Below are 21,007 nucleotides of genomic sequence, written 5' to 3'. Positions count from 1 at the left end.
GATAAGTGCTTCTACTCCTGGGATGTACCACATTGCTATAGAACTGCTATGTACCTTTTGTATATGAAAGTCTTCACTTGTTTATGTAGCTAGACTTTTTGATGATTAAAAAAAATAAGGAAAAAATTAAGATGTTTTTATCTTCTTTTACTCATCTTGACATATTCAGAAATCTTTTATATTAATAACTTATCCTTTCCTGCACCACTGTTGTATTAATTTCCCCAGACCTAAAGTAATTTAAAGTTTGACCTGATTTACACCTTAGTTTCAAAGAGTAGACATATGCAATATCTGAGGGGAAACTCAGAGTTATCATTAATGTTCATAGTTATAATGTGTAAATAACAAATACCTTTCAATCTTTCCTCTTTAAACTCTCACTCTCATCAAATTCTTCTCTGCAGGTCTTGCTGGTACCTCTCTGTTAAAGATTTCTTTACTCTTTGTCAGTTTCTATTCCTCAGACTCTCTTAATTTTTGGTGTTCTCTAATGTTCCTTCACACTCTTCTATCCTCATTCTATAAATTCTCAGTGATTTCATTTTTACCCAACTCTTCAACTAAATCTATGTAAGGCTCCCAAACATGTGTTCTCAATTCAATCCAAACCTCTAAGGATTAATTTTGTCTAGAAAATTTTAGCCAGATATTCCACGGATACCTCAAACTTAGCACAATGTTTATATCCAGGCCAGAGAAGCTTTTCTCCTGGGAACTCCGTGTCCACATATCCTGCCCTATATCTTCAAAGTAAAAGGCAAGGACATTGGAATGTGGTTCAGCTATCATGGGAGACAGACACTACTTCAGACAAGAAGGATTTGAATTGCAGAAGCAGTTAGGTAAAATAAAGGACAATTTAATCACCTTGTAAACTCCTACTTCATAATATCTAAAGGAGTAGCATTTTTCAAAATTGGCAAGTTATCTTTTTTTTCCATTTTTTTCCCCTAAGGTTTCTGAGGAATTAGCATGGTATTTGCAACAGTACCATATGGGACTGGGAAACTGTCTATATGTAGATCTAGGCAATTTGCATGAAATATGATACCAATTTTTATTGACAACTGAATGAATAAAGCATGTCATAAATGAAATAATATGTGTTTTTATAAAAATATTTAAAACTGGGGGCTACCCTGGTGGCACAGTGGTTGAGAGTCCGCCTGCTGATGCAGGGGACATGAGTTCGTGCCCCGGTCCAGGAAGATCCCACATGCCGCGGAACGGCTGGGCCCGTGAGCCATGGCCGCTGAGCCTGCGCCTCTGGAGCCTGTGCTCCGCAACGGGAGAGGCCACAACAGTGAGAGGCCCAAGTACCACAAATAAATAAATAAATAAATAAAACTCATTAAATTCCTAAACATTTTTCAGTTTATTTTAATAATTTTACTTTAAAATTTGATATACATTTAGTATACTTTGACTTTTAGTTTCAATAACCTTAGAAAAATTTTTGAAAACATTTTTTGCATTTATTTTAATTTACATTTTTGATGAAGATCTATTCAAATTGTAGACACTTTGAATAGAATTATATTTTATTTTCAATTATTTAAATCATTCAGTGAATACAATTCAATGTCAGGATAGTAACTGAAAGTATAAAAGTATAGCCCAGAAAAGGAAAAAGATTTAAAAAGACAAGAAATACAGATATTTTCTGGATGAGGAATATGTTTCAAAGTAGGATAATAGGATGTATCTTTTTTAACAGTTTGTTAGTTTGACTTATAATTTTTTTTTCCTTTTTTTTTTTTTTGTGGTACGCGGGCCTCTCACTGTTGTGGCCTCTCCCATTGCGGAGCACAGGCTCCGGATGCACAGGCTCAGGGGCCATGGCTTACGGGCCCAGCTGCTCCGCAGCATGTGGGATCTTCCCGGACCAGGGCACGAACCCATGTCCCCTGCATCGCAGCGGACTCTCAACCACTGCACCACAAAGGAAGCCCTGACTTATAACTTTTAAATATTTAGAAATATGGAATGTGAGCCTACATTTGTACTCTTTCCATAGGCCCTAAAAATGTTAGGGGTAGGACCTCCTAAATTCTTTTTGTCCACAACCCAACTTAATATCTTCTTCTAAATCTACTTTGCTTCATCAATTTTCTAACTTGATGCATGACACAACCCACTATCCAATTACTTAAGCCAGAAACCTAATTGTCACTCGAATTTTTCTTCACATCTGACATCTACTCACAAAGGTTGTATTTATTTTTTAGTACATTTAGAAAAATCTTTAGAATTGTCCCTTCCTCAGCTAACCTTCCTAACCAGGCTCTACAAAGCAGTTTCTCCCACCCTTCCATACAGTAACACCTTATCTCTATCTAATTTCTTCATTGTACTTATTAGTTTGGAAATTATTATATTTATGTGCTTATTTATCCATGATTAATCTCTACCCCTTCACTAGAAGATAAGCTCCTAGCAGGTTTATTTGGCTCATCACTGTATATAGGGGCTTAAAATAATATCTGGCACATGATAGCCACTCAATAAATAATTAGTTAATGAATAAATTTTCTGTGTCCACATAGAATGTTGTCATTGGCTTTACAGGTGCATTTAGAATATTTTTTCACTGACTGTTCAGAGAAGCATTCTCTTAAATAACAGGATTTTCTTAGCTGCAGTGCTGATAAATGTTTCACCAAGCAAACTTAGGGTGATGAATGATGCTTGAATCCTTGAAGAATTCTCCCCTCTTTGACAATCTTCTGGACTTACTTCATTCTTGAAAAAGCACCCACTCTTTTTTTTTATATTTTATTTTTTTTACAACAGCACCCACTCTTTTAATAACATATGATCATTACTTTTCTTAACAGTTTTTCTTTTCTTCAAGTCTATTTCATTCTAAAAGACAATTTTTTATTAATGATCAGAAAACAGTTAAACTATAAACCTGCAAATAAAGATATTCTTTAACTTCTCACATGGTTTTCAAACTTACTTGACCCATATGATCAAAGTTTTGTTTTGTTTTTTTTAATTTGTGTATTCTAAACACTGAGTTTCTTGACATTGATAAAACAAACATATTAGGTCAAAGAAAGTGCAAGTTACTCATATTAAACACAACCTTGAAATGATGTCTTGATTAATGTATGTAGTTGTAGACATATGTGTCGTGTTTCTCCAATTATATTCTTTGTCAGAAGTAAGAGTTCTCAACATTTCCAGTGGAATTCCATTACATTTTTTCATTCTCTTTCCCATGGGCAGAATACATGTTTCTTCTTATTTTTTTTCTCAATTCCTTGCTTTGGCTGTATTATTTTAGTCTATGGAACAGATGGCTTTCAAATTATTGAGCTTGCTCTTGAGAATTGTCTTTAGAAATGCAAAGTTAGTTAAGAAAACCTTTAAGCAATTTTTCATGTGGTTTTCATAGAATTAGTCCATGAGATCTAGTTTTGAAAATGGATAACATGATTCATACCTAAGATAGTATAACTTTAACTTCATCTATAATTTCCTTAATGAGCAAAATACCTTAAAGGCAGCTAAAAGACTATATTAATGGTAAATCAGTGAATATAAGCAAAACTTTAAAGTGAATTTAAATTAATTCTGGAAAGCAGAAGAAAGCAACTGATTTTAATTCTCATCAAGAAAACTTTCTCTTTCTTAGTTTACAATTCTTTATGTTTTTGGAAATGATTTTTCCATACCCACATTTGAATTCTGAAGCACTGTCCCTGTGTCTGCCCTTAACCCTCTTCTGGCTATTCCTCACAATGTGCACCAGTTATCTTTCTAAAACTTATTATTTTTTGAGTCAATGTCTTGTTCAAAAATCTCAGAGGCCCCAGACTCCAAAGATGGCATCCACAACCTTCACTGTTTGAGCCTGATCTGAGTTTATCTCCTGGTTAAACCTCTGTGTGATATTTCAGTCCTGGCCATAGGCAATTTAAAAGGTTTTCCTGACAGTCCTCATGGGAAAAGCTGCTCTCTCCATGCCCAACTTTATGCATAGCCAATGCATTGTGGTCTTTGAAGGGTGAAGGGTATTGCAGATTGTAGGGGAGCAAAATTTGCCACCCCGAAATGTGTGTCTTTGGCATGAGAATTAATTTAGTCTGATTATTTTAAGAAACAGAAGACTCAGGAAGTCTTTGTTTTTACCTCCCCCTTAGTTGCCTAAAAAATTTAGATAAAGGGCCTGTCCTTAGAATAGAGCTATCTCCAGAGATATCTGCAAAGAATATGGGCCAGGCATTGTGGGAGAAACTCTTAGGGATCAGAATCCACTCTGTGTCCCCTTGTTTCTGCATGGCCCAGCAAACATTTATCTCCCAAACATTTGCTTTTCCATCTCTATGTCAATTGCTTCCTCCCCATTGAAGTCCCAAACCACTACCCCCAACATCATCTTTTGTCTTTAGCAGCAAAAGATATTTAAGGTGATGATTTCAGGCATTTTGGCAAGTAACTCAGTTCTCCTGGGTCTCACCCAAATATATATGTTATTAAACTTTTGTTTGAATTTCTCCTGTTAATCTATCTCATGTTAATTTAATTCTTAGACCAGCCAGAAGAATTTAGAAAGACAGAGGGAAATTTCTTCCTCCCAGACACAGTGAAGGACACAGACCCTACTGTTCAGTCATACCCTTTGCATATTTTCATTCCTAGATGTCTTTCTCTGAGGCCTTTAGCAGAGGTCTTCCTGAGGTTTCTTTGCCAAAGAAGGGGGAAACTTGAAGGTATTTTTCTCCACTCTGACTCAGTACCCAGGGTCCATAAAACTTCCAGAAACTTTTGTGTAAGGTTCCCTCAACAGTTAGACAATCCCCGTGTCCCCACTGATCCACCTGCCCCTCCACCAGTGTTGGTTCAAAACCTTAGGAGCTTCCCAGGGTGAAATCTGAAACTGGCCCCCATACACTGAGAGCAAGGAGGGACCGAAGAGTCAGACCACTCCAGATTGGTAAGTGGAAGGCTTAATAAGCAAGGGAACTTACTAAGAGGATTATCTTGGGCACCATAAGATAAGTAGAAGATCACAGCATCTGCCCATCAGAGTCTTAAGAGTGTCTATAGAGGATTCAACAGGCTTCAATCATCTGTACCTTCCAGATGGTCTAACAACAACTTACTCTGTCACATCTATGTCCTTGAAAGAGCTCTTAGTGTGGGATGGTGGGCAGAACATATATTCCACAAACAGGGGTTGGAGGAGAAGCATTGTTTGCCCAGGTCCAGCTCGGGGGTCTATGGGTGGTCACATCCTCACATTGACCTTCTCCTGTGGAAAGATGGAACAGGGGGAGTCAGCACTTTCTTCAGATTAGACTCTTACTTATATCATCACAGTAAGGCCTTAAAAGCTTCACTGTCAGTCTCCTTTTGGCTTGTTGCTTTTATCTTGTACCCTGTCACCTGGCACCTCTCTCTCAGCTCAGTTGACCTCCTAGCAAAACCTACCTCTGATTGGCTGCTCATGGCTCTGATCTCCTGTGCCACATCAGACTTTGGCTTGTCCCAGGACACGTGCATGTGAAGGCCCAGATGGCTTTCCCCTTGCCACTCTCTTTTCTTCTAATATTCTTTCCACTGTTGAATAACTGCCTCAAGTGGTCATTTTAAATCTGATCTTTTCTGGCAGAATTAATTACCTCTTCAGTTTTCTCCTTACTTGGGTAGGAGACTGAGAAAATTAACATTAAACTATTTTAAATTATAAAGTTATAGAAGCAACATGGCTATGTTACAGCAACATGACAATATTACAGAGAATATTAATTGTCTGCAATTATTCTATCACCCTAAAGCAATCTTCATTATCATTTGGACATACATCTTCAAGTCAATTTTCATATACCTACTAAAGAGTAAAATAGTAGTTACAATGTAACTTCAAACTTTTGTTCTTTTTCCCTCTCTCTAACATCATGTAGAAAACATGTCTTAGTGTTCGTATATGGTCTTCAAAACCATTGTTGTAATAACATCATAAAATGTATGGTGAACTAATATAATATGCTAAGCTATCTTACTAAACATTTGTTGTTTAAAATTTCACTATTTTACTTATATCAGTGTGCTAGTATGAGAGAGAGGTAGCAGTGATGAGCATATATACAATGTATAGAACAGTACCAGAGCTCAGGATACTGATTTGAACAAAAAGAAACACCACATATTACCACATAGTATGGATGGGAAAAAAAGAAATGTCAAGGCATACAGTATTATGAAAGACTATAGGGCTAATGTGATTTATCCTTCATATTCGTGGGTTTATATCTGGGTCAGCAGTTTTCAGGTATTTCTTTCTCTTTTTGGACATTTACATTGCCTTTTGGCTTTGCTTCTCTATAAAAAAGAAAAGAAAAAGTATCAGATTTTGTTAAGAAAGTCCCTGAGAATTGCATTTTATCATTATAGAATTGACCACCTATTCCTCTTCTTATTTGTTCTTATCCTCTAATGCTGGTTTCCTGCATAAACACACAGAAATGTCTCAAGAATAAACAAAAATGAACATTTTATTGGTGAAAGTTCCTGTTAAAAGTTCCCTTTATGCTAGCATCAGAACTACCTTAAGGAAGAACAATTAACAGATGAGAAGCTTTGTCTCACAAAGCCTAAAAATCCAAGGGACGAGGAAAAAAATTCTTCATTATAAATAATGATATAGTACCTATAAAATAAAACACAATCTCATTGTTTTAGGAGAAGTAAAAAAGAAAAAGGAAGAACTTTAACATTTGTCAAGAAATATCTATGTTCTTCCCTTTATTGTTGAAGTCTATGCACACTGTCATCTTCCTGACCTGTGAGCTTTTACTATATTAAAAGATAACTCATCATATAATAAAAGTCACCTGCCTTTAAGTTATGACATAAAACTGGTGACTAGGCCTTCCCTGGTGGCGCAGTGGTTGAGAGTCCGCCTGCCGATACAGGGGACACGGGTTCGTGCCCGGTCCGGGAGGATCCCACATGCCGCGGAGAGGCTGGGCCCGTGAGCCATGGCCACTGAGCCTGCGCGTCCGGAGCCTGTGCTCTGCAATGGGAGAGGCCACAACAGTGAGCCCGCATACCGCAAAAAACAAAACAAAAAATGGTGACCAGAAGAACATGAAAGAAGTAGATCCAAGTTACAGCAGGAGGGATTTATACTAGCTATAATAACATATATTTTCCCCTTACTAAGTTCTGTTAATACAGGGAGGCTATGAAATGCAATTCCTTATAAAAGTCAATCCTTATAGGATGCATTTCCATCTACCTGGGATGGTATAGACATGGTCTCACCTAAAAGCAAGATAAGCTAAATGACTTATCACTCCAGTCAGTCCATGCCATTTTCAAAAAAATTTGTAATTGTAATTTAGTCTTTCCTTGAAAAACAAACAAAAAAGAACAGAGTTTTGTTAGAGTTTTGTTAAGATATCTAACTGGTGAAACATTATATGGAAATGAGGGTGATGCATTATTCTGTTCTCTCTATGACAGTAAAATTCCATGTTCTCTAGGTGATTTTTTCATAGCAGTTGGGAGAATTATACAAGTGTCAAACAAATACGGGTGAGATTGTGTCCATGATTAATATTGTATGGAGAAGTAGGCTTTACTGTTGCTGCCTTAAATGTTAGATATTTTTCAATTTAATATGTAACCTTTTCTTCCACATTTTCTTATTATGGTCCACTAGTTCTCCTATTTGTTATTTTTAAACATGGACTTTACTTGAGCATCCAGCACTCAACAGCTCTAACTGCTTCCACTAAAATTCTCTGAGAGAACAGGGGAAGTTAGCAAATGATTCAGGTAGGTGATCTGCGTGATGCATATTTGACCTGTGTATTCTAGTCAGAAATCATGGGCTTTTTTCAACTTTTGTCAAAGTTTCAAGGTATTCACATTTTTTAGACAAAATACCATTTAAGATCCATGGAATAGAAAAGGAAAAATTATGCATAAAATGAAAAAAAAAGAACATTGACATGAATTAGTGCCTGAAAACTTAAAAGTGAATGAAAAGTAAGAGGAATCTTGATTAATTTTTAACTCTAGGAAGCCCTTACCCATATTCCTCAAATAGAATCAGGTGAAGTGAGAGTCTAAGCCAGAGTGTATACATGTGAGAGGTGCAGGAGCCCCAGGGCAGGAAAAGGGCTTGACACTAGCTGAGCGGTACATTTTCCACTAGTGAGTATTAGAGTGGGTTGGTGGGGAAGGAAGCAAACGGTTGCCTTCTGTTTCCCCCATAACATTCTCTGCTGCTTTACTTCTATTATTACCTTTATCACTTTATTATTACCTTTACCACTTCCTAATATTGAAGTTTTTAAGGCAGGTTAGTGTGATAATGTGTGACTCATATGTTCTAGCAGTTAAAGGCTAAGATTGGAATCTTACTCAAGCACTTTCTACCTGTACGTCTTTGGGCAAGTTAATTAAACTTGCAAATGTTTTCTCATCTAAAAATGAGAGAACAATGCATACCTTTTAGAATTGTTGGAATATTTAAGTAAGTTAAAATGTCTAAAATATCTAATTTAGTGTGAGCAATTGTTAGGTGTAAGATAATGTTAGTTCCTTTCTCCCCGAAGGATACCAGTGCCTGTTCCTGTGAAAACAAAGTGCCGTTTCTCTCCCTTGCAAAATCTTTCTCATTTTATCAATCTAGTCACGTGGAATGCCTTCTATCCTCTATTTTCAAGTCCTTTCATTTCATGCCTGAATTATTCCAATAGTCTCTTAACTTGCTCTGATCTCCAGGTTCTTCCCCCTCCCATTTCTCTTGTTCACTGTTGCCAAACTAATCTCTCTAAAGCGTCCTTCTGACCCTGTCATTCTGCTGCTTTAAAATATTTAAAGAATTTCTAACAGACACAAGGAACATTCAAAACTGCTCACTGACATGGTAAAACAGGCCTCAACCTAATATAAATTCTCTTGCATTTATTTCTTAGGTATCTGTTAAATTCCAGGTGCTTTGCATGCATTTCCTCTAATCCTTACAACAATATGGCAAGACAGGAATTATTATTCCCAGTTTACCAATAGGAAATAGAGGATCAGACAGGTTTTAGGACTGGCCAGAATTCAACAACCACAAGGTAAGGGTGTCTGAACTCACATCTGGTTTTGTTTCCCTATAAAGTCACCATGTGCTTCCACACAATTGTACTACCACCATATACTGTCTATAGACTATATACTTATATGTCACATGTTTCCAATTATTTGGTTATATGTTAGCATCTGCCATGAGCCATGGGCTTTTATCCTGGAGGGACTATGTCTTTTTCTTCTCAGTATCTTTTAGCACCTGCCTTGCTCAGAAGGAACAACTAGGAAGGAATGTACGTTGAATAAAGGGATTAATGAATTAAAGACAAAAAAGAAGGCAGGGGCGACCTAAAGTGGGCTTTCAGGGAAAGGGCAACCTGAGCACAGTGTGGGTAACCTTATTTTGAAAATGAGGAAGACACTAAAATGTATAAAAGCAGTATATAAAAATCAGATGAGAGGGTAAGGATTAAAGCTGTGCTCACATTTCAGCTCTACCTTTTCTCTTTCTTAGTAATGATATCTTGTACTACAGTGTTTCAGGCTCCCCCTGCCCCACACCCCCACCCCCTCATATAAAGATAAACATTGTGCTTTTTTGTTTTGTTTTGTTTTGTTTGGTTGCACTGTGTTGCTTGGGGGATCTCAGTTCTCTGACCAGGGATTGCACCCAGGTCTCCACTGAAAGTGCCAAATCCTAACCACTAGGCTACCAGGGAACTCCCTACATTGTACATTTTTTTTTTACTTATATACATTATGAATTTACTTCTCCTCAGGTCATATTCTGCACTTAATAATCATTGTAAACTTTATATGAACAAGCGACTTTATTACTTAAGGGTAGTTCAGAATTATAGCTTTGTTTTAGAAAGAAATAACGTCTTCCGCCCGTGGAAACACAAGTAATTTTTTTAGTACCCAATTATGCCACTCAAGATCTAATTCTGACCATACACAGCATGGTCTCATTTAAAGTTTATTATTTAAATTTCAGTGTGTGTGTGTGTGATTTCGATTCTTCTTGAGTGGCTAAGAAATGATGAGTGCATTCATTTCTGCATCTAGGATTTATGGGTATGTTTACAAATAATAATGTCATATCAGAAAGTAGGTAAAAAAAAGAGTCTAAGCAAATGAATTTAATCAGTCCAGTGACACTCAAATTTGAAATGAAAAGAATAGGTAGACCCAAAGCTTACCTCTAATAAAAGGTAAGCTTACTTAGGGTTTTAAAAATATGCAATTAAAGTCCAGTTCCCACCACCACATGCAACAGTATATTGCTGTACCTGAGCAGTTTCTTTGCAGATGCCTATACTTTTGCATTTTTCAAGGATATGAGTTTTCCTTGAAGTAGAGAATTGGCAGCAAACCCTCTCACTGTTATTTGACTTTCAGTAGCGTATTGATTAGTGGAATAATTTAGGCACAACTGCCCTTGGAGAACCTATTAATACTTTAATACTAGTTACGGAAAGAACACTGGCATTAACCTTTGCTGAAAAACGGTTCCCTGGCCTTGTTGACATATGTGACGATAAATAAAGGACAAAGACACAAATGTAAAAAAAAAAAAAATCAGGTAATGGCAGAAATAGCAATATACAAGTAAAGGATAGATTCAATGTTTATTAGGATTTGGTAATTCAATTTCAGTACTGGAGTTTAGATTATTGATTCTTTTAAATCAGAAAGAATGAATAACTAAGGTAAAAGGACCACAAAACAATAAAATTATTTGTCATGATAGTAAAAATGATTTTATTTATTTTATTAGGCAATTTTCCATTCTCTTTATGAGAAGCAGTACATGTCTGCATTGCTACATAATTGGTTTTGGCTGCAAGCCAACTGACAAAGTTAATTAGTACATATCTGTACACAGGTCCTAGGAGAGGTTCCAATATCTACAGAATTTAGTTTGAAGCAGTTTAGTCAGGTAGTAGAGGGAGAGTGAAATCTTTATGCTTCCTTTATGCAAGAAATATGATCAATTTCTACTATGGACATAGTAAAATTTATCTTTCCATTTAAAATATTTCCATTTCTCCTCCCCAAAAAATAGGTAACATCTAAGAAGTCTTTAAAAACTACAGGCTAAGGGCTTCCCTGGTGGCGCAGTGGTTGAGAGTCCGCCTGCCGATGCAGGGGATGCGGATTTGTGCCCCGGTCCGGGAGGATCCCACATGCCGCGGAGCAGCTGGGGCCGTGAGCCATGGTCCGGAGCCTGTGCTCTGCAACGGGAGAGGCCACAGCAGTGAGAAGCCCGCGTACCGCAAAGAAAACAAAACAAAACAAAACACTACAGGCTAAAATGATGGTCTTTCAATATATTAATTTAGAAAAAAACATTTTCTTAATGGTCTCATATTTTGTGGTGGAACAACTTGGCTCTTATTCTTGGTACCTACTCTCAATACAATTGTTAGTGTGTGTATGTGTGTGTGTTTCAATAAGAAAAATATGATTCTAAGTGTAAGCAATTATGGTTGTGAATTAAAAGAAATAAGGAAAATCATTACCGGGCAACCCTGGGAAAATAATAATACCACAAATATTTACTTAGGGTGACTGTATGATTTCTCATTAAATGCAGGCACTCTTGAGAGTAAAAGGAGATACTATTGATATTAGGTTAAGATACATGAAAATTGCTATATTTACATGTCAAAATGGTCAAATACTGACAAATTCTTTTGGTTTACCTTATGCTTATTAGGAGACAAAAGGAGAAAACAAAAAAGCCCTAAGTAAACGGGGATGTTTATATACCATATATTTCTTTCTAGACATGTTTTGATTCACACAGCATGGCATAGCTTGTATCAGGAGCACAATCATATGAGGCTTGGTGTTGTGAAATAATTATTCACTATGTGTCTGAGAGATATCTATTACCACTGGGCTCTTCTCTGCAATTATTGTCAATTTATAAATGGCACCTACATTTCTTGTCATACTTTGATGTGGTAACAGTTGCAGGTTAAAACAAATAATATTTTTTGCTTGTGGGCTATATCTCTCTTTGCCTATCTACTTCTTTTTTTTTAAATTTAATTTAATTTATTTTATTTTCTGAATTTTATTTTATTCATTTATTTATTTTTATACAGCAGTTTCTTATTACTTATTTATTTTATACATATTAGTGTATATATGTCAATCCGAATCTCCCAACTCTTCCCACCACCACCACCACCCCAATTCTCCCCTTGGTGTCCATAAGTTTGTTCTCTACATCTGTGTCTTTATTTCTGCCTTGCAAACCAGTTCATCCGTACCGTTTTTCTAGATTCCACATATATGTGTTAATATACGATAATTGTTTTACTCTTTCTGACTTACTTCACTCTGTAAGACAGTCTCTAGGTCCATCCACATCTCTACAAATGACTCAATTTCATACCTTTTTATGGCTGAATAATACTCTGTTGTATATATGTATCCCACATCTTCTTTATCCATTCATCTGTTGATGAGCATTTAGGTTGCTTCCATGACCTGGCTATTGTAAATAGTGTTGCAATGAATACTGGGGTGCATGTGTCTTTTTGAAATATGTTTTTCTCTGGGTATATGCCCAGTAGTGTGATAGCTGGGTCATATGGTAGTTCTATTTTTATTTCTTTAAGGAACCTGAATACTGCTCTCCATAGTGGCTGTATCAATTTACATTCCCACCAACAGTGCAAGAGGGTCCCGTTTTCTCCACACCATCTCCAGCATTTGTCGTTTGCAGATTTTCTGATGATGCCCATTCTAACCAGTGTGAGGTGATACCTCATTGCAGTTGTGATTTGCTTTTCTCTAATAATTAGTGGCGTTGAGCAGACTTTCATGTGCCTCTTGGCCATCTGTAGGTATTCTTTGGAGAAATGTCTATTTAGGCCTTCTGCCTATTTTTTGATTGGGGTGTTTGTTTTTTTAATATTAAGCTGCATGTGTTGTTTATATATTTTGGAGATTAATCCTTTATCCATTGATTCATTTGCAAATATTTTCTCCCATTCTGAGGGTTGACTTTTCATCTTGTATATAGTTTCCTTTGCTGTGCAAAAGCTTTTAACTTTCATTAGGTCCAATTTGTTTATTTTTGCTTTTAGTTCCATTACTCTAGGAAGGGTCAAGAAAGAGCTTGCTGTGATTTATGTCAAAGAACATTCTTCCTATAAAACTCTAAGAGTTTTATAGTGTCCGGTCTTACATTTAGGTCTTTAACCCATTTTGAGTTTATTTTTGTGTATGGTGTTAGGGAGTGTTCTAATTTCATTCTTTATATGGAGCTATCCTGTTTTCCCAGCATCACTTATTGAAGAGACAGTCTTTTCTCCATTGTATATACTTGCCTCCATTGTCATAGATTAGTTGACCATAGATGCATAGGTTAATCTCTGGGCTTTCTATTCTGTCCCATTGATCTATATTTCTGTTTTTGTATGAGGCCCATACTGTCTTGAGTACTGTAGCTTTGTAGTATAGTCTGAAATCAGGGAGCCTGTTTCCTCCAGTTCCATTTTTCTTTCTCAATATTGCTTTGGTTATTCAGAGTCTTTGTGTTTCCATACAAATTTTAAGACTTTTTTCTAGTTCTGTAAAAATTGCCATTGGTAATTTGATAGGGATTGCATTGAATCTGTAGATTGCTTTGGGTAGTATATTCATTTTCACAGTACTTATTCTACCATTCAAGAACATGGGATATCTCTCCACCTTATTGTGTCATCTTTGATTTCTTTCACCAGTGTCTTATAGCTTTCTGAGTACAGGTCTTTTACCTCCTTAGATAGCTTTATTCTGAGGTATTTCATTCTTTTTGTTGCAATGGTGAATGGGATTATTTCCTTAATTTCTCTTTCTGATCTTTCATTGTTAGTGCTTAGGAATGCAAGAGATTTCTGTGCATTAATTTTTTTACCCTGCATCTTTACCAAATCCATTGTTTAGCTCTAGCAGTTTTGTGGTGGCATGTTTAGGATTATCTATGTATAGCCTCTTGTCATCTGCAAACAGTGACATTTTTACTTCTTCTTCTAATTTGTATTCATTTTATTTCTTTTTCTTCTCTGATTGCCATGGCTAGGACTTGCAAATTTATGTTGAATAATAGTGCCAAGAGTGGACATCCTTGCCTTGTTCCTGATCTTAGAGCAAATGCTTTCAATTTTTCACCATTGAGAATGATGTTGGCTGTGGATTTGCTGTATATGGCCTTTATTATGTTGAAATAGGTTCCCTCTATCCCCACTTTCTAGAGAGTTTTCATCATAAATGGGTGTTGAATTTTGTCAAATGGCTTTTCTGCATCTATTGAGATAATCATATGGTTTTTATTTTTCAGTTTGTTAATGTGGTATATCACATTGATTGATTTGCGTATAATGAAGAATCCTTGCATCCCTAGGATAAACCCAACTTTATCATGGTGTATGATCCTTTTAATGTGTTGTTGGATTCTGTTTGCTAGTATTTTGTTGAGGATTTTTGCATCTATATTCATCAGTGCTATTGTTATGTAATTTTCTTTTTTTGGTATCAGGGTGATGGTGGACTCATAGAATGAGTTTGGGAGTGTTCCTTCCTCTTCAAGTTTTTGGAAGAGTTTGAGAAGGATAGGTGTTAGCTCTTCTCTAAAGGTTTGATAGAATTCACCTGTGAAGCCATGTGCTCCTGGACTTTTGTTTGGTGGAAGATTTTTAATGACATTTTCAATTTCATTACTTGTAATTGGTCTGTTCATATTTTCTGTTTTTTCCTGGTTCAGTCTTCAAAGGTTATACCTTCTAAGAATTTGTCGACTTCTTCCAGGTTGTCCATTTTATTGGCATAGAGTTGCTTGTAGTAGTCTCTTATGATACTTTGTATTTCTGCTGTGTCAGTTGTAACTTCTCCTTTTTCATTTCTAATTTTATTGATTTGAGTCTGCTCCCTCTTTTTCTTGATGAACCTGGTTAAAGGTTTTCAATTTTATTAAAGAACAAGCTTTTAGTTTTATTGACCTTTGTTATTGTTTTCTTTGTTTCTATTTCAATTATTTTTGCTCTGATCTTTATGATTTCTATCCTTCTACTGACTTTGGGTTTTGTTTGTTTGTTTTTCTTTCTCTAGTTCCTTTAGGTGTAAGGTTAGATTTTTTATTTGAGGTTTTTCTTGTTTCTTGAGTTAGGTTTGTATTGCTAGAAACTTTCCTCTTAGAAGTGCTTTTGCTGCATCCCATAGGTTTTGTGTCATTGTGTTTTCATTGTCATTTGTCTCTAGGAATTTTTTGATTACTTCTTTGATTTCTTCAGTGATCTCTCGATGATTTACTAATGTATTGTTTAGCCTCCATGTGTTTGTGATTTTTACGTTTTTTTCCCTATACTTGATTTCTAATCTCATACCATTGTGGTCGGAAAAGATGCTTGATATGATTTCAATTCTCTTAAATTTACCAAGGCTTGATTTGTGACCCAAGATGTGATCTATCCTGGAGAATGTTCCATGTGCACTTGAGAAGAATGTGTAATCTGCTGTTTTTGGATGGAATGCCCTATAAATATCAACTAAATCTATCTGGTCTATTGTGTCATTTAAAGCTATGTTTCCTTATTAATTTTCTGTCTGGATTTTCTGTCCATTGGTGTAAGTGAGGTTTTAGCATCCCCCATTATTATTTTGTTACTGTCAATTTCCTCTTTTATAGCTTTTACCATTTGTCTTATGGATTGAGTTGCCCCTATGTTGAGTGCCTATATATTTATAATTGCTATATCTTCTTTTTGGATTGATCCCTTAATCATTATGTAGTGTCCTTCCTTGTCTCTTGTAACATTCTTTATTTTAAAGTCTATTTTATCTGATATGAGTATTGCTTATCCAGCTTTCTTTTGATTTCCATTTGCATGAAAAATATTTTCCCATCCCCTCACTTTCAGTCTATGTGTGTCCCTAGTTCTGAAGTGGGTCTCTTGTAGACAGCATATATATTCTCCTTGTTTTTGTATCCATTTGGTGAGCCTGTGTCTTTTGATTGGAGTATTAATACATTCACATTGAGGTAATAATTGAAATGTATGTTCCTATTACCAAATTCTTAATTGTTTTGGGTTTGTTTTTGTAGGTCCTTTTCTTCTCTTGTGTTTCTCACTTAGAGAAGTTCCTTTAGCCTTAGTTGTAGAGCTGGTTTGTGGTGCTGAATTCTCTTTGCTTTTGTTTGTCTGTAAAGCTTTTTGTTTCTCTGTCGAATCTGTACGAGATCCTTGCCAGTTAGAGTAATCTTGATTGTAGGTTCTTCCCTTTCATCACTTTAAATATATCATTTCAATCCCTTCTGGCTTGCAGAGTTTCTGCTGAGAAATCAGCTGATAACCTTGTGGGAATTATCTTGTATGTTATTTGTTATTTTTCCCTTATTGCTTTCAATAATTTTTCTTTGTTTTTAATTTTTGTCAATTTGATTACTATGTGTCTTGGTGTGTTTTTCCTTGGGTTTATCCTTCCTGGGACCCTCTGAACTTCCTGGACTTGGGTAGCTATTTCCTCTCCCATGTTAGGGAAGTTTTCTACTATAATCTCTTCAAATATTTTCTTGGGTCCTTTCTCTCTCTCTCTTCTCCTTCTGGTACTTCTATAATGTGAATGTTGGTGCATTTAATGTTGTCCCAGAGGTCTCTTAGGCTGTCTGCATTTCTTTTCATTCTTTTCTCTTTATTCTGTTCTGTGGCAGTGAATTCCACCATTCTGTCTTCCAGGTCACTTATCCATTCTTCTGCCTCAGTTATTCTGCTGTTGATTCCTTCTAGTGTAATTTTCATTTCAGTTACTGAAGAATAGCTCCTCTCTGTTTGTTTGTTCTTTAATACTTCTAGGTGTTTGTTCTTTCATTCTTCTAAGTCTTTGTTAATCATTTCTTGCATCTTCTCCATCTTTGCCTCCATTCTTTTTCCAGGGTCCTGGATCATCTTCACTATCTTTATTCTGAATTCTTTTTCTGGAAGGTTGCCTATCTCCACTTCATTTAGTTGTTTTTCTGAGGTTTTATCTTGTTCCTTCATCTGGTACACAACCCTCTGCCTTTTCATCTTGTCTATCTTTCTGTGAATGTGGATTTTGTTCCACAGGCTGCAGGATTTTAGTTTTTCTTGCTTCTGCTGTCTTCCCTCTGGTGGATGAGTCTATCTAAGAGGATTGTGCAAGCTTCCTAATAGGAGGGACTGGCGGTGGGTAGAGCTGGGTGTTGCTCTGGTGGTCAGAGCTCAGTAAAATTTTAATCCTCTTGTCTGCTGATGGGTGGGGCTGAGTTCTCTCCCTCTTGGCTGTCTGGCCATAGGCAACCCAGTACTGGCACCTACAGGCTCTTTAGTGAGGCTAATGGCAGACTCCAGGAGGGCTCACACCCAGGAGTACTTCCCAGAACTTCTGCTGCCAGTGTCCTTTTTCCTGTGGTGAGCCACAGCAACCTCCGCCTCTGCAGGAGACCCTCCAATACTAACAGGTAGGTCTGGTTCTGTCTCCTGTAGGGTCACTGCTCCTTCCTCCGGTGTCCTGATGCACACATTATTTGTGTGTGCCCTGAAAAAGTGGAGTCTGTTTCCCCCAGTCCTGTAGAAGTCCTGTAATCAAATCCTGCTAGCTTTCAAAATCTGATTCTCTGGGAATTCGTCCTTCCATTGCCAGACCTCCAGGTTGGGCAGTCTGACGTCAGGCTCAGAACCTTCACTCCAATGGGTGGGCTTCTGTGGTATAATTGTTTTCCACATTGTGAATCACCCACCCAGCAGTTATGGGATTTGATTTTATTGTGATTGTGCCCCTGCTACTGTCTTACTGCAGCTTCTCCTTTGTCTTTGGATGTGGGGTATCTTTTTTGGTGAGTCCCAGTGTTTTCCGTCAGTGATAGTTCAGCAGTTAGTTGTGATTCCAGTGCTCTCATAAGAGGGAATGAGCACACATCCTTCTACTCCAAACATCTTGAACCACTCTACTTCTTTTAATATTCCCCTTCCTTCTACTCATACCACAGTATACAATATACCTGGTTCAGCCTTCAACCATTCTTCATTAAAACTTACATGTCCTCTTGCCACAGGGACTGGCTAAGTGATTGGCTATAAAAACTATTAAATTAATTTACACTGTAATGTCAAGGAATAATTCAAACTCAATTTGTTGATCTACATAGATGACACATTTACATATTAATAGAACACTTTAATAGCCCAAAACTGGGCTTCCCTGGTGGCACAGTGGTTGAGAGTCCGCCTGACGATGCAGGGGACATGGGTTCGTGCCCCGGTCCGGGAAGATCCCACATGCTGCGGAGCGGCTGGGCTTGTGAGTCATGGCTGCTGAGCCTGCGCTTCCGGAGCCTGTGCTCCACAATGGGAGAGGCCACAACAGTGAGAGGCCCGCGTTCCGCAAAAAAATTAAAAATAATAAAAAATAAACGTTAAAAAAAAAATAGCCCAAAACCCAGTGATGTTGAACATTTTTTTATGCTTACTGGTAAAATATCTTAGGATGAAGGCAGTTTTTCACTACCTTCATATCAAATCTTATAGACATTTGACTACCAATACATAATGTTAACCTTATAATTTATTGTTATTTTATGTTCTTAATAACATAGCACACAGATTTGTTATAGTTCATCCAATTCAAATATAGAAAGACTCTCAGCATACATATCACATCCAGAGCATCTCTTTAATACCATTACAAATATAACTGTTCATAATCATTTAATATGTTGGGCAACTAATTCTATTTCTCTTTCTATGTATTATTATGAATGATTTCTATATCTCATAAATAATTCCAAGTGGAATATACGAAGTTTTTCTGCAAGCCAGAAAAACTTAGTTCCTAAAGTATCAAATAAGATGATATCTTACTTTACTAGGGCTGCCATAACAAAGTACCACAGACTGGGTGGCTTAAACAACAGAATTTTTTTCTCTTAATTCTGGGGGCTAGAACTCTGACAGAGGATGTCAGCAGAGTTGGTTTTTCTGAGGCCTCTCTCCTTGGGTTGTAGATGACTCTCTTCTTGTGTTTTTACCTGGTCTTCCCTCAGTTTGTGTCAGTGTCTTAGTCTCCTTTTCTTATGGGGCACCAGCCAGATTGGATAAGGGCCCACCCTAATGACCTTATTTTAACCTAATTACCTCTTTAAAGACCCTATCTCCCAACACATTTACATTCTGAGCTACTGAGGGTTTGTATTTCAGCATATGAATTTAGGAGGGAGCAGATGGACACAATTCAGCCCATAACATATGGTATCCAGTCTTAACTATTCTTTCAAATAAAATCCATGATTTGGTTTGAAAATCTATCATATTTCATCCCCAAATCCAGTCTTCAGTAACAGACAAACCATCTCTGAAATATTAATAGGCAGGGTTATTTTAAAGCAGAAGGCATCACCTGCCAATTCTCTGTGATTGCAATAGACAATGTAACTAAGTCATATTAAAATCTATTTTGATATGTAGCTTCAAGTTTGTTTTTCTGTGAAAAATTATTCTAATAAGTTTGTATAAATTCTACATATCCAGTGCATTTTCCAGTTGATATTTGACTCAGGACGAGAATGGCTGTGTGGTAGATTAGAAAGAACTTTGGTAAAAAGGATTTCTCGATTTCAGGGCTATCTCTAATGCAAAGTTAGTTATAGCCTGACCTGTAACTGACCTAATTTTTAGCTTCCTTATTAATAAAATGAGGATAATTTTTTCTACTTAAAGCAGTTGTTTTGAAAATTAAATTAAATTTAGTTTTACAAATTTTGCAATCCATAGTTTTGCAGCCATTCAAATAATTCTGCTCTCCTTCCCTTTTTTATTTTCATTTAGTTTGGGCAACATTCAATTGATCCTTGCATGCTGAAAACCCAAACAGCTTCCAAAGGTACCCCTTTAAAATAAGTTATAGCATAGACCTTGAAAGTCTCTGGCTCAGCATATACAACAATAATGTCCTGCAATATAGAGAACATAAATGTATTTTATTGCTTCTCCTCTGAAAATCAAAAAGCATTGCCTGTTTTTATGTTTAATATCTGAGAGGAGAAAAAACAAAGTCAGGACATACTTTCAAACAGATCACCAATAGGGAAATTAAGTACCATGGAATTACTTTTTGAGGAAGTCAACCAGGAGCCACAAATAAAAGCAATGAGCCTACTAGATTATTCATAATCACACAAATTCTCCTGGAGGTGATGTGACCAATACTTAACAAATGAACAATTGAACCCGTGTGGGGATCTGCTCCTGGAATCTCACATGCATGACACATTCAGTTTCTGAAGAGTTGAGGAAAAGGTATCTGCAATGCAGTGATTAGCACGCACATCCACCTCTGAGGATATATATGAAATCCTATGCCAAATAAAGGTAGCAAGAAGTCCTTGAACTTCATCTCTACCCTTTGCTTTTACTCTGGGGGATACATCCTGTAACTGCTACAGAGCTGTAAGAGAATGTTGGTCAGAGAAGAAAATGTAGTTTGAGTAGAATCCAAAATTTGAGTACATGATGTTGTCTAGATAAAACATTGCCAAGGGAAAGATGGTGATTTTCTTATATTTGTCAATTATCATCCCACATAATAAACTTTATTTGTAAACATTTGAAATCTGCCTATTACAGTTAATTTATGCTTGCAATTACACATAATATGGCCTAAGCCATGTCTAAACTCACTGCAATAAGTTCTCTGTTTGCATGATGCTGTACAATACAGTTTTATGTAAGGCTCCTGTTTTGTATTTTTAGTTTTTTTTTAACTTGGTTTCTGTTTAAAGACACTTGGGGATTTCAAAGAAAAGGAAGCTTATGAGACAAAATTAATGTGCTACTGATTTCAATAGAGCAAACAGAACTTCTAAAAATTAATGAAAAATCATTCATCTCTTTTAAAAGTGTTTTCAAAACAAGGCTTTTGCCTTCAGTCCTTACTAAACCAAATAAATATA

This window comes from Stenella coeruleoalba (assembly GCF_951394435.1).
Source record: "Stenella coeruleoalba genome assembly, chromosome: 17".
Lineage (NCBI taxonomy): Eukaryota > Metazoa > Chordata > Mammalia > Artiodactyla > Delphinidae > Stenella > Stenella coeruleoalba.
This window is presented reverse-complemented; position numbering follows the sequence as displayed.